Source organism: Urocitellus parryii, chromosome 7, assembly GCF_045843805.1.
Source record: "Urocitellus parryii isolate mUroPar1 chromosome 7, mUroPar1.hap1, whole genome shotgun sequence".
Taxonomy (NCBI): Eukaryota; Metazoa; Chordata; class Mammalia; order Rodentia; family Sciuridae; genus Urocitellus; species Urocitellus parryii.
Window position 1 is genome coordinate 79,667,223 of NC_135537.1, and position 16,033 is coordinate 79,683,255.

Genomic DNA, 16,033 nt, shown 5'->3' on the forward strand with positions numbered 1-16,033 from the left:
AAGATTCAGGCTCATGTCTTGAAGTGCCAAACACTTAATCATATATATTACTCCTATTTTTTTAACATTTTATTTCAGATTATGTTAATTTATTTATAAACTAATGCATAAAACTTGCAAATTGCACACACCTATGGGGTACCAAGTGTACATGTATACTTTCACATAATAGTTAAAATGTGTTAAGTATATTTTTCTCTTCTTCATGGTGAAAACTTTTTTAAAAGCCCTTTTTCTAGCTTTTGGAAATGCACAGTACATTATTATTATCTATAGTCACCTCATGTGCAATGACCAAAACATCTTGTTTCTAACTATAATCAGAGATCTTTAGTCAACATTTCCCCATCCCTCCCAGCTCTTACTCTCCCAGTCTTGTGCGGACCACCACCTCAATTTCAATGTCTATGAAATCAACTTTTAAAAATTTACTCACAATTAATATCATGCAATACTTGTAATTTTGTGCCTGGGTTCTTTCACTTACTATATGGTCTCCAGTGCTATGCCTGTTGTTTCAGATGACACTTTTTTTTTAATTAACTAGTATCCATCAAACATATGTGCCACATTTTACTTATCTATTCATCAGATAATGGACATTTAGGTTGGCTTTATATCTTGGGAATGGTGAATAACGTTGCAATGAACTTGGGGCATAGGTTTCTCTACGACATACTGATTTCATTTCTTTGGATACATACCATTACAAGGAATGGCTGGATCATATGTAGTTCTGTTTGTCATTATTTGAGGAATTCCTGTTGTTTTTCATAACGTCTAATTTAGTTAACATTTTCATCAACATTGTATAAGGAGTCCCTTTTCTCCACATCCTCACCAACACGTTTCTTCAGTCTTTTTGATGGTAGCCATGCTTACTGGGGTGAGGTAATATTTCATTACAAAATATAAATAATTTTATTTATATTTCCCTTATGATTAATGTATTATCCTTGTTTTGAGCTTTCAGATGTCTGCAGATTATACACTCTGAAAAAATAATTTCCTTTCATATACTTTCATATGTATATAACTGTTCTGTGTCTGAGAATTAGCAATGGTACTTAAAATTATAGTGTATATTGTTTCTATTCACTATCTATGAAGAATTAATTCCTTGGATGCCAAAATCCAATATGCTCAAGTCCCTTAAATAAAGTGGTGCTTGCTTTTTCTTTCTTTTTCTTCTCTCTTTTTTTTTTTTTTTTTTTTGCATATGACTTATGTATATCCTCCTGAGTACTTTAAGTTATCTCAGACTATTTATAATGGCCTAATACAAGATAAAAGTTGTGAAAATAATTGTTATAGTATATTGGTTAGGGAATAATGACAAGAAATTAGTTCAACATGTTCGGTACAGATATAATGTTTTGAATATTTATAATTCCAAGATGCTTGAATCTATGAATGCCCAATCTGCATATATTAATGGTTGATTGTATATACATTTTCTCCAAGAGTTAGTTACCTGCTAGAAGCTATAAAAGTGGTGTGTTCCTCTGTAGGAATGGCAGAGAGCCCTCAGTGTGACCTTGCTGGAAATTTTCAAATGTCTCCCAAATTCTGGTGAATTTTGGAAATATGCTCTGAAGATAACCTTCTTTTGTGGTAGTCTCTGTGGAAGCAAGTTAATGGGACCAAAGATAAGAACAGTAAAGAATCACAAGTGGACAATTGGAAGAATGGTTTCTCTCCAAGGAAGAAGGAAAGAAGAACAGACCTTAAGTGGGCAAGCAAGACTTAAAATGCAGAGACTATATGCAAGGATCTTATATAAAGGTTTCAACATTCTTTTTTCCATTTTCCCTTGACAATGGAAATATCTGTTGTTAAAATTCAGTCATTTGTTTGATTTGTTTTGTCTTTTGTTTATATCCATTTTGTTCTTGTTGAAAATTACCATCCACCTAACTTTTATGTTAATGATGCTGGGAATATTAAAGAGAATAGAGTCATGAAAGAGTCATGACTCTCTCTGTCACCCCTAAGCTGAGAACAGCATGCACATAGTTGATCAAAGCAATGGAATATAGAAACAGAATATATCATTCAGTAAGTTTGGAAGTTTCTGAAGTTTGGGTCAAATTAAAAGACCAGCATGCTTTATAAACCTTATATAAAGCACATAATTCAAATGAATAAGTTGATATATCTCTACGTGGCTCCAGAAACTTGTGTGTATATATATTGTGTATATATATATATTAAAATGTGTGTGTGTGTGTATAAAGGTTTTATTTTTTTTCCTGATTACGTGTGTGTGTGTGTGTGTGTGTGTATAAAGGTTTTTTTTTTTTTTCCTGATTATGTGTGTGTGTGTGTGTGTGTGTGTGTTTGTGTATTCTTTCTTTCTCTGATTTGGAGGATTTCTCCTGTTTTCTTCGTCTCTATTATTTAAAAATTTCCTTTTGTTGGTGCACTATAATTATATGTGGTCATGGGAAGTGTTGTTTCATATTCACACATGCACAAAATATAATAGTATAATTTGTTCAACTTCATTTCTAAGAAACCTGTACTTTAATTGCCATATGAAACCTTCAGCTCAGTGAAGAATTAAAGCTAGCTAGAAGCACTTTGAAGCAGGATAGTTTAAATGTCTATCATTAAGTAGAGGCAGCATCCATGGTGTTGGATTCTCATAAACGTAGGAATGAATGTTGATTTAAGATGTTGGCTAACGCATGAACTTGGATTATATAAAACCTCAACTTTTGTCTGATAAATTTCTATATCTTTCTATACATGCCAATTTCAATCCTCAAAGAAAAGAATTTCACTGGCACCTTTCATAACAGTGGAGCTATTAGGTCACTCATAGGACTCTGGGGAGCCTATGAATTAGCCACACAGTGATTGTTTCTAGACCAACCATCTAGAGCTGACGAAACGTCATATTTTAAATAGCATAGCTTCTTCTAGCAATACCTGCAGGAAAGAAATGACTGCCAGAAAGATGACTGAGGTGTCTGATTTGACCTCCACAATAATATTGTCTATTGATGGCTTTCATCTCCCACCCTATGCTTACTTACCTCATTAATCAACCTTTCTCAGACACTTTCTATGTTTCTTAGCCCATACATGTTAATGTTCCCCAGGATCTCATCTTTGCCCCCTTCTTACCAGTTGTGCCACTGTTAATATTGAAATTCCAAGTGGCACCCATTTAACATTCAATTAAATGGGAACTTCATTCAATAACTGATTCTGACTGCCTCTGCTGGAAGTCATATTTCTAATAAATAATGTATGCATATTAGCAATTTCCTAGCGCACTACTCCAGTTGGATGAACTTATTCATTTCCCCAAAGTAATTTCAGATCTTGAAATCTTTATCTGCACTCACTAGACTTAATGCTGTGAATGAAAAAGACAAGGGTTGCTTATTCATCACTGCATTCCTCATCATCTGGCACATGGTAAAGTATAGAATAAGTGTTTTTAGATTAAGTAACTAAAAGCAGACAGTACAGTGACACCTAGACCAGAAATTTGAAATTCACCTTCCTTTTACCCTTTATTTTGTTTGTCATCTACCCAGTACTAGATAGATAGATAGGTAGATAGATATAGATAGGTAGATATAGATATAGATATTTTTCCACAGTAAGTTTTTTAAATTTATAATAGTGATTCATTACCAGAAAATGTTATGGTTTGAATAAATGTTCCCCAAAGGCTCATGAGTTAAAGGTTTATTCCCTATGACCTAGCTCTGTTGGAAGGTGATAGACCATGTAAGGGCTGGGGTCTTGTCTGAGGAAGTTGGGTGACTGGGGGTGTGCCCTAAAAAGCAATACTGGAACCCCAACCCCATTCTCGCTCTCATGTTGGCCACTCAGCCACCACTAGGCAAGCAGTTTACATTGCCACCTGCTCCCGCTACGGTATGCTGACTCACCACCTGCCCAAAAGTACTGAAGCCAACCAACCATGGAATTAAACCTCTGAAACAGTGAACCAAAATAAGCCTTTTTTTCCAGATATGTTTTCTATCTCAGATATTTTGTCGCAGTGACAGAAAGCTAACACAAATAATAGAATCCAAATTCTTTCTTTAATGTTTCGTACTCCATCTCTCATAATTTTTCTCTTCCTTCCAAACGATTTATTACGTTCCAAGGACAATTTAATACTAACTACAAGGCCATTGTTTCCATTTTTATCTGCCAAAGTCTAAGCCATTTTATATATTCAACTCAAATATAAACTCTTCTATCAAGACATCATGGATTCCTTCAGTCTTATTTTCTTTATTCTTTGTGATCATATTTTACTTCAGACATCTCTCTTCCATAGCACATTACAAGTACTATTATATTTTAACATCTGCTGTATGGTACCAGAGTTTTCCCATATGTTTTTGCCCTCAGGTGATATGATTATGCTTGAAAATGGCCATTGGAAAGAATCCATCATGGGAAAAAAATATATAACATATTTGTAAAATAAATTAATTAATTAATAAGAAGAAGAAATAAGGAAATAAAATAAGGAAGGGATGGGAGAAAGAGAAAGAGAGAAGAGTGGAAAGAGAGTGAGAAAAGAGGAGCAGAGAAAAAGATGGCCTCAGATTGCCTCAAGGATGAACTGATGTTTATTTGCAAAAGTTTTTCACAAAGTGCTCTAATAAGTCAAAGACCATTATAAAAATTACCCTTTGGCCACTTTCCCTTTTTGTTCTTCAGCTCAGAGAAAATGACAAAAGAGTCATAAATTCATGTATAACTCAATTTGAAAAGATTGGAAATTACTGTATGTGATATTTTCCATCTAGTGAATAGCATACTTAATTTCACAACACCATATTATATGCCAAGAGAAATAACTTATTGGACATGAGAGTGTTTCCTGATTTTTAATTAGGTCAAAAATTCTCAAAACCATAATTCTGAAATCTTTAAAGAAATATGTATAAGATAATAACATCAAATATTTTACAGAAAAATGAATAATTTTTCCCAAATGACTCTCTCAAGGGAGAGTTATCTTTCTCCAGTAACTAACATCAAGTAAGGCATTTTTTTTTTACTTTCATCATTAATATACAAAATGTTGTCAATCTCCTATAGAAATTATGAACCTGAATTAGATCTACCATGTTATTTTTCCTCTCTGCCATGGAATCACAAGTATTCCGTGTAGGCAGCATTCCATCTGTTTGTGTCCCACAGTGAAAATTGTGCAAAAGAGATCTCAATTGATCATACAACAGACATGAAATATGAGGGAGAAATTAAAAATTTTTAATGCATTAAGACTGAAAATTTGTAAGCTGTTTGAAAAGACAACATGAACTTGTGTATTCTAGCTATTATATAAATAGTACACACATTTTTAAAAAACAAATTGTGAAAAATATATTTCAGTACTTGCTAGGTACAGTCATTGATCTGAGTCTATCATTGAACTCAATGTTTAAGCTGCCTATGAATTGCAAGTGTATCCAGATAAGATTGTCTTGCCTCCTTCCAGGTCATACTTGAGAACCAAATTATTAGCACTCATACTTCAAAGCAGTAAATAAATGTTCAAACTCCATACACTAAGTTTTCTTGGCCAGTCAGAAGAGAATTAAGGAGTGAAAATGATGCATGTACATTTAAAAAATATGGTTTTCAAAAAGACAAGCTTTAAAAGAAATCAGAAATATGCAGAATCTTGGATGTATTACTCTTGCTCTATTTCCTAGGTGAGGCATCTGTCTTACAATGTGCTTTTCTTCTTTTTGGTTCTCTTTCTACAGTGAATCCTACTTAGGAAAATTATAATTTGTTTATAATAAAATTGACTTGAGAGGTTCTTACAAATATGACTTTACAAAGATTGATACCGCCGGTTATCGGTGATGAGTTCTGCTTCCTCACATGTTGAAGTTTGAACATTAGAGAAGCATGCGGAGGAAAGCATATAAAGCAGGGTTTATTTAAAAGGGGTAACAGATTTCTCTTGGGAAGCAGAAGGGGGGACATAGCTGATATGCACCTGTTAGAAGAAAAAGCAGGCCCTAATCTCCATCATGTTGGATTAGGCCCCAACTTCCTTAATAAGGCTCCTATAGCACAATAATTAAAATTAAGAATCAATAAATGGGGTGGATTCAAACTAAAAAGCTTTTTCTCGGCAAAAGAAATAGTGAGGTGAATAGAGAGCCTACAGAATGGGAGCAAATCTTTACCACAAGCACATCAGATGGATCATTAATCTCTAGGGTATATAAAGAACTCAAAAAGCTAAATGCTAAACAAACAAACAAACCACCAAATAGCCCAATCAATAACTGAGCCAAGGTGATCTGCCTTTTAATAGTTCTTAGGCTTCCATTGTTCTCCTAACCTCTTCCCCTTTATCCTTCTTCTTCCTGCCCTGGAGATGCTAGGTGGGATGGCCAAAAGGCGGGAACCAGGTGGGCTGAAGGGGGAAGGGCAAGATGGTACAGCCCTGGGACACATTAATCAGCAACTCTATAGCTCCCTGCAGAGAGGGGCAATTCCTGGGACAGGTGACCTTAGCAACCAGCTGGAGGAGGGGTAAATTCTTGATAAGGGTGGGGGAAGGGCCCTGAAGGAATGTCAATCCCTTAGGGGACAGTCTCCAACTTTCTGGACTCACTCAATATTGGCCTCCTTGATCTGACCTGACTTGATTTACCCATCTATACTGACTGCCTGTTTAATTCTGGCTTCAAGATGTCCATCGGTTTGTAAGAGGGAGTGTGGTGGAAGCCACTGTTTCTTTGTCTGGGTCTTCTCTGTGGGAGGCACTCCTCACCCCAGATGCTGTGAATTTTGTCTGGTGACATTTGGAGCAATGCCTTCCTCCTAAGAGGAGCTGCATTTGCAAGGAGAGTACACAGAGCTGCCTCCCAGGCTGGAGTGGACCAGGAACAAAGGCTGACAAACAGATGCATTATCCCAGCTGGTTACCTCAGAAACACCACAAATCTGTGGTGCAGCTCCTATTCCCAGACTTCCCCGTGGGATAAGAGGGAAGACAACTGGTAGGTAAACTGCGTTCTTGACAGACTGCTCTATCCATTTTCCTTCCCTTTCTTAGAGGCACTCTCCCAAAAAATAACTTGAACAAGAAAATCTCACCAACTCTTCTAAAGAAACTGATGTAAAATATAAGTAAAGGTTTTTTGCATTTTTCCCCCCTCAAAGGATTTTCTGAAATTTATCCTTTATCTATATATTGGTTCTTTGATTATTTTTACATGGAACAAATTATGGTTCATAATATATCCTTAAATTACATTTTTATTAAGTAAATGCTGAAGATGAAACCTATTGTCACACTTTTCTAAGACACTGATGATTATTTATGCATTAATTATCAGTTTATGTTTTTCATCATTTTGGGAATCATGAGGATCAACCCAGGGCCTCATGCATGTTAGGCAACTGACCTACCTCTGAGCTATACTTCCAGCCCACTGACTACAGTTCTATCATAAATTGAAATTCATTGCACAAAGATCAGTGGTATCAGATAGGAAAGAGTATAAGAGCTGGAAACTTCTCCTAACAAATACAATCCCACACTGTCTATACCTCAGGGATTTTTATGACATAGAATTTCCTCATGTGACAATTTTATATTTGTATTACAAAATTACTTCACTCCTTATTATACATTGTCTCTGCTTACATAAAGTCACACCTGGAAGAATTTATGGGATAAGCTGTTATTAGACTTTGGAGTGAATTGGTTCATGAATTCTGGTAGGTTGATGTTTGGAGATAGAAAAAGTGGCCAGGGTCACAATATTTTCTTCAGGGATACACCCCCCCTCCCAACTTTTTTTCCATAAACCCCTACTTCTCAGCATTTAAGATCCAAATGATAACATTCCCTCTTGATCCCAAACTCGCCAATATTTTCTTCAGGGATACACCCCCCTCCCAACTTTTTTTCCATAAACCCCTACTTCTCAGCATTTAAGATCCAAATGATAACATTCCCTCTTGATCCCAAACTCGCACGTCCATCTCACAATTCAAAATACATGCAGTCCCTTTCTAAGATTGCACAAATTCTTCAGAGTTCCAGAAGCATTGCTCAAGTCCAAGTTGAAAGTCTCCTTTGATACTTAAGGCAAACTCAACTGGGAGCCCCTTGTTGGCAAGGGAATTATGTACCTCTGAGGTCAAATAGCAGAGGATACCTCATTCCAAAAGGAAAGAGTAGAAAAATATCAAGGGGGCAATTGAACCAAAGCAAGAAGAAAAGCTAATAGAGCAAATACAAATTCTGTAGCTTCATATCCAGTGGCACACAGTGGTGTGATGTGAATTCTCAAGGTCTTGAGAAGCCCCACCTCGACAACCCTGCTGGCTGAAGCCCACCCATCACTATTTCTATTGTTAACTTATATTCCTTCCAAAAATGTCTGATTTCTGAGCACAGAGTGATGCCAACCTATATTTTCTATTTCTCTTATCTTCTGATACTCTCTCACTAGGTCTCTCTCTCTCTCTCTCTCTCTCTCTCTCTCTCTCTCTCACACACACACACACACACACACACACACAAAATCATAGCTGGAAAAATTCTAGATGATCTTTCTAAAAGCATTTCATGGGGTGACATTTCTTCATGGGCTCATCAAAGCCCAGGGTCTGATTCTCAAACTTGCAGCTTCAAAAATTGGATTTGGCAGCACAAGGATGAGTGTATGCACCTCTTGGGAAGCCTCAAATTAACCAGTGTATAGTGACTGTGTAGAAAATGAAAACTGCCAACTTTCATTTGCATTATGAAATGTAATTGCCACATAACTGTCATTTGGACCATTCTTGTTTACTAAAATTCTCAAAACTATAAGCAATTATAATTATCCTAAAAATCATTGATTCACCAGATAGTCTTCTAAAAGAGCCATTTAAAAACAATTTTATTACTTCAATAAGTGTGTTAGAAATAAAGGCATGCAACTCTGTTAAAGAAGACTAAATGCCATAATTCCCCAAGGAAACATATTGCATACATTAATACTATCTGCTATTTCATAATTTTTCATCAATATTTCTATGTCACCTAGTTTTAGAGAAAAAAAAAATGTACTGTTCTTTGATTACAAAATGGATCCTGAATATTTTCACATTATAATCTTTCACTCTTTATAGTACCTGGTTTGTTTCTTTGCCTATTATATATTAATATATGATATATATTTGTTCAATAAGTATATATTAAAATATATATGAATAGATATATATCAATATACTTGTTAATATATACATATTAATATATATTTATTCAATAACATTTCCGCAGCTAATCTTATTTTTTATACTTCATGTGCAAAATTTATCAGTAAGGGGGAACAATTTTGAATGGTAGATAAGTAGATAAGTGCTAATACCTGGCCAATGTATTAGTCTGTTTGGCATTAAGAGAATAAAATACTTGAGGCAGGCTAATGTTATAAATAGATTTATCAACCTCATAGTTTTGGAGGCTGAAAATCCAAACCCCATGATGCAGGCTCTGATGAGAGTCACATGGTAAATAGTAAGAGTGTATGTAGGAGGAAGAGAGCACTTTTCAAAACAGAAAGAGAGAGTCTGGGTGAAGCCAGGCTCTGGTTTGTACAACACCATCATGCAATAATTAACAAGGGTCCTGTGAGAAATACTCAATTCCTTCCTAGTCCATGCCTTTAATCTAAGAACTTCTCACTAAGTGACACTTCTGAGAGATGCCCTACTACCTCCCCACTTCACCGCCTGACGACCAAGCTGCTAACACATGAAACACCATAGACCCTAGGGCACAAGGGGTTTAAAATTTCCTAGAACAGCAACGGGAAGCCATAGGCAGTCTTCAGTTAAGATGAAGTGGTCATTTGCTTTCCTTAAAAGATATGTGTATTTTAAGATTTATCCACCAGAGAGTTGTGGCAGTGCAAAGACCTGTTAGAAAATTTCTTGTAATGCTAGATAATGAAGGCTTGAACAAACAGAGTGGGAGAGATGTGGAAGGAAGTAGATACATTTTACGTTGGTTTTGGATTTCTTTTAGCATGCAAATTTGGATTGTATATAAAGACTGGTTATCTGAAGGAAATAATGTTTTATTAGGTCTTAATTAAAGAAATACAATTATATCACCATAATGGTCTTCATTTTTGAGAATCTATCATTAGCTTATGCATTCCATCAAGTTATTTTTGTGACTTTTCTATATTCTTGCTTTTACAATGAAGTCATCTTGATTAAACTGCATGTTAAAAATACATTTTTGAGCTTATGATGCTTAAGCATTTCAAAGTGTACACTCTTTCAGTTCCTTCTCTTCAAAGCTTCGATGGAGTTATCTATCCAAAGTATCACATTATTTCAGCATTAAGCATGGAAAGCATTTACAGCCCTCTAGTATTTTTTAATTTCAAATCCATTTTTATTGCTGCTAAGAGTGGAATCATGCAAAAAACATTTGATACATAAAAACAATAGAAAACAAATAATAGAATAAAGAGATGGGGATTGCATTGAATAGCATGATTTTATATTACTAGCATAAGGAAATAATTTTCTCTAGTTGAGAGAATACTAAAATTACTTTTCAGATGTTTCACCTGGAATTCAATAACTACTTCCATATTTCAATATTTGAGGTCTTAGGGTTTTGTGGTCTTGATTTTTACCATAGAATAGCTCAGATACCAGTGATTACATACTAGGTTAAAAAACTAAACAAAATTATTCCACTCTACTATATGAATAATTGATTACCCTTAAATCCAAGTATTATATTATTTTGCAAATTTTAACTTTACATATTATATAAAATGATCATGTAATGTCCTTTTTAATAAGCATTAACATATATTGGAATGACATTACAAAAAACTATACACACACACACACATATGTGTATATATTTAATAAAAATCTTTAAATAATATGGGAAGACATATACAATCTGAAAATAAGGTGTCAATCAAAGAGAGTTTACAAATGATATTTGGTATAAAACTCAAGCTGCTTATTAACTATAGGCATCACCATCACAAAATATAATATTCCATTGCTCTAGTATTCAGGAAATTTATTATAGCTATGAGATAACCAAAAGCTTTCTTTTTTGAAAAAGTGTCAACCAAACCATAAACTGGCTGTCACTTAACCTTGGAAGGTTGTGTGACATCAGTACTGAGGAAATTATCACCTGCCACACACACTTTGGCATTATGAAACATATCAAAGAATTTGGAAGTATTTCCAGCTAAATATGATCTTTATTCTCAAAACCGAAGAAGTCTTACCATAGAAATAGAATTTTACTTAGAAAAAAACAACTTTAGAATAAACCTTGTTTCTTGAATTCAACATTTCAAAAACCCACCCTCCATAAAATACTAAAATTAGTGATTTCCCATGAAGCATGACTTTCTATGCACCTTGTTGTGTTAACCACTAATCCGTGCCTAGAAAAACTGCAGTAAGGTAAGGCCTATAAAGAACGGGATAATGAACAAAGTGGAGAGAGGAAGTGGGCCAATTCCATTATCTTCAGTCTTAGAGGATCTGAACCTAGTGAGCCTACTTGTGAAGTAAAGCAGTCTATTCATGAACCATCTGAGGAAATCCACTTGTGCAGTAGGCATGTGACCTATCCTATAGTTACCCTTGCGTGTATGTGTGGTGCAGCCCTCCGTGTATCCTGGCCAGCCAATGCCAAGAAGTATATGAATAATAAATTCTCCAAACCTCTCTGTTGTACGCGGGTAAACAGTATGCTTGGGCCATTTGTAGCCCTGGGATGGAATACACCTTATTTATCAAGAACAAACATGAAATGTCTGCTAACTCACTAAAAAAATTTTCAATACATATTCATGACCCGAATTATTTTTGAAATCATTAACCAGATTATCATCTTTTGTTCATCACACTTTTAGTGCAGGAATGCCTAATCATTTAAAGGATGATGTTGCAATGCTCACAAAAGCAAGATAACAGTGTAGAGTCAGGTCACAAGCTGAGGGGTAGCAGGAAGTGTCCCTGACCTCCTTAGGGAGTAAAAAAAAAGAAAAAAAAAAAGATCACTGTTTTATACAAACATCCAGAAATCTTTGTCTGTAATATATCGATATCACTAGTATAAAATATTTAAATCATGTAAATCCATCATTACACCGTAATGCATGAACAAACAGCTCAAATGTGTTAATTCTGTTCAAACTCATATAGAAAGAATCTGCATTACTATGCATAGAAAATTATTCAGCAAGCAGTTGTGGAAAAGACACTGTGAATTAAAAATGTCATGTGGGTTTTGTATTTAAAAAGGGAGATCGTCTTCAAATGTATGATTAAAATACATTCATTGGATTTCTAGTTTCTGGTTTTGACGTAGAAAGAGCTTGGAGGTCACTACAGCCATCCTTACAAGAAAGCTATTTCAACCACCAATAATGACTCTTCTAAGAATCACAGAAAATTCAAGTATTAAGGCAACATGCTACAAAACTGAAGGAAGAGGCAGATGCTGAAAATCAACAATTTGCCAGGAGCAGAAGCCCCAAAGCCAGAAGCCTGCCCCTGGAGCCAGTATTGGTAAGAGCACTTAAACTATAATTGATTAATTGCTATGGCCTCACTGTGAACTAGTGCTGTGGACAAAATTACGTCTCCCTAAAGCTTAAATGTTGAACCCCTGACTCCCTGATGTGACTGTATTTGGATATAGGTTCTCCAGGGGATAATTAGGCTAAATGAGGTCATTATGGATTGGTGCTGTTACAAGAGACATTAGAGAGGCTAGAATTCTCTCTCCCTCCAGGCATCCACAAAGAAGAGGCCCTGTGAGCAACACGGAGAGGATGGCATCTGCAAATCTGGGAAGGGAGCCCTCATCTGGATCCAAATTGGCTAGCACACTGTCCTTGGCTTCTCAGCCTCCAGAACTGTGAGAAAATAATGTTGGATTCTTTATGCCACTCACGTTTCATTGTTGCAGACTAAGAGACTAAATTCTAATGTAAGAATTAAAATATCCAGAGCATCTCACTCTCAGAGGGTATTCACTCTTCTTCATCTTAGTTTTATCCAGGAGTCTCACCAGATTCTTAGAGTAAATGTAAAAGAAAAAAAAAATTTATTTGTTCGTGGCCAGAGAAGGGCAAAAATAAACACTTTGAAATACAACCAGAATGTTCTTTAAAACTTTTTCTCAGGGAATAGTATTTTATCAGAGATTAACCAACTGAGGTGAAAAGAAATCTCAATCTCCCTTCAGCATTTGATGTGAACAGCTGAGACCTAGTCATAGGGTAATAAATGCCTTGTCTTCCTCACACTGAACCACCACACCACAAGGACCTCTGTATGGTAGCACAAGTTACATCTGAAGACCTCAGATGGCTTAGGTCTAGGTACGAAATCTCCGGGAAAACTCACAGACAAGACAAAGGGGGAGAAAAACAAAAACACTTGAAGAATCATTAATGTCTGATACCAAAGCAATATCAACCAGTAAACACAGCCTGACTGCCAAATAGATGAACCTAAAATCTCAAAATTTCAATCCTTTGGAATTCTATCTGTTCTTTCTGTCTGATATATCCTTCCAAGCATTCAACACAACATTACAAGGCTTATGGAATTGGCAAAAGCAAAGTCTGAAGAGAAAAAGGGTCAGGATCAGATATGATAAGAGATTATGAAATTATCAACAGGGAATTTAATAAAACTATGATTAAGATGCTAAGTAGTATCTAATGGGAAAATGTATATAATATGTAAGAACTTATGAATCAAATAAGAATAAATGAAAATGCAAAAATCAAAATTAAATGCTAGTAATCAAAATCACGATAAGAGAAATGAAGACTACCTTAGTTGAGCCCATCAGTAGATTAAACACATCCAAGGAAACAATTGGTGAGTTGGAAGGTAAGTCATTAGGAACTTTCCAAACTGAAAAACAAAGAGAGAAAAGAATTTTAAACTGGGTACCATGGTGTATGCTGGTAATCCCACTGGTTTGAGAGGCTGAGAAGGAGGATGTCAAGTTCAAAGCCAGCCTTAGCAAATTAGCAAGGCCCCATGCAACTTAGCAAGACCTTGTCTCAAAATAAAAGATTAAAAAAGACTGGGGATATTGCTCAGCGGTTAAACACCCCTGGGTTCAATCACTGATATAAATAAATAAATAAATAAATAAATAAATAAATAAATAAATAATATGTATATTATACTTTGGTGATTTTTCCAATTCTTCCAGTTTGGAAAAATTACCAAAATATAACATACATGTAACAGGAATATCAAAAGAAAGAAAAAGAGAAAAAATATTTAAAATTATAATGGCTAATAGATTCTCAAATTAAAGATAAATATGAAACCACAGATCTAGGAAGTTCAGAGATTACCAAGAAAGATAAATACCAACAGAACTGTTCCTAGAAAGTAACATTTTAAATTGTATCAAACCAAAGACAAATTTTGAAAAAAAATGTTGTAGGAGGGGGATATGAAGGAAGAAAGAGACCCACATAAAGGGAATAGGGTGATAATTACATTGCATACATCTCCCAAGCGATGCAAGCAAGAAGAGTGAAATATTTTAGAAAAAATAGAATTCTGTATCCAACAAAATTATCCTTCAAAAGTGAGTAGAAAAGACTTTCTCAAGCAAACAAAACTTGAGGGAATTTTTCACTAGTGGATCTTTTTTGCAAGAAATGTTAAGTCCTTTGAAAAGAAGTAAATTATATATGTCAAAACTCAGTTCTATGCAAAAACTTAGTGAAGTAATGCAAATAAAATAACAATGCATAACATGATTGTAGCTTATGGGTAAATGAAATGAGTGACAATATTGCTGCAAGGGATTGAAGAAAATAATTTGCATTATGAGGTACTTGTTCTGTTTATTAAAGGTTACAGTGTTCTTGAAATTATATAAATGTATCTTGCACACTAAGGCAACAACTAAATTTTTCAAAGAGGTTTGATTGATATGGTAAGGATAAAAAAGGAACCAAGTTAATGTTTCAATTAAAACCACATAATGTAGAGAAAAGGAGTATAATACCATAAACAAATAAACAAACATAAAATAAGGACAACAAATAGAAAAGAATTACAAAGATAGAAGATGTTAATTCACCAGTATTGATAATCACTTTAAATGTGAATAGTCTAAATATAAACAATTAAAAGTAACTGTCAGAGTAAAATTAAGAAGGAAAACAAGAGTCAACTGCATGCTGTCTATGAGAAACCTACTTTAAAAACAGTTTTAAAATGAAGGATTAGAGAAACATACCCTTTTGACAGCTAAAAGTAAATTGAAATGATGATATTAATTGACAAGTTAGACTTTGCTAAAGTTGAGAAGATTATTTGAAAAAGAAAACATTATGGAATTTTTAAAAAGCTACAGAATGGGTAACAATATTTGCAAAATCTATATCTGATAAAGAAATTTTATTCAAAATATACAAAGAAAACTTAAATCTAAACAACAAGAAAACAAAACAACATATTTGAAAAATGGGTAAAATATTTAAAGATAACTCACTCAAGAAAATATACATGCTATAAAAAAGGAAATGATGTTCAGCCTCATAATTGAGTTGGTAATTGCAAGTTAAAATAATAATAAGATGCTGCTTACTTATTAAAATAGCTAAAATCCAAAACATTCACCACTCCAAATACTAGTGAGGATGTGGAAAAATTATTCACTTATTCAGTGCTGGAGGAAACTGAAAATATTCCAGCCACGTTGGGAGACAATATGGCAGTTTCTTATAAAACTAAACATACCCTTACCATACAATTCTGCAATCATAATTCTTGTATTTACCCAAAGTAGTTGAGAACTTATGCCTACACAAAAACCTGTGCATGCATGTTTGTTTATTTATTGATAATTGCCGAACTTGGAAACCAACCAGATATCATTCAGTAGATGAATGGAAAAACAAACAGTACATCCATGCAATAGAATGTTGTTCAGTAATAAGAAATAAGCTATTGAACCAACAAAAGACATGGAGAAATT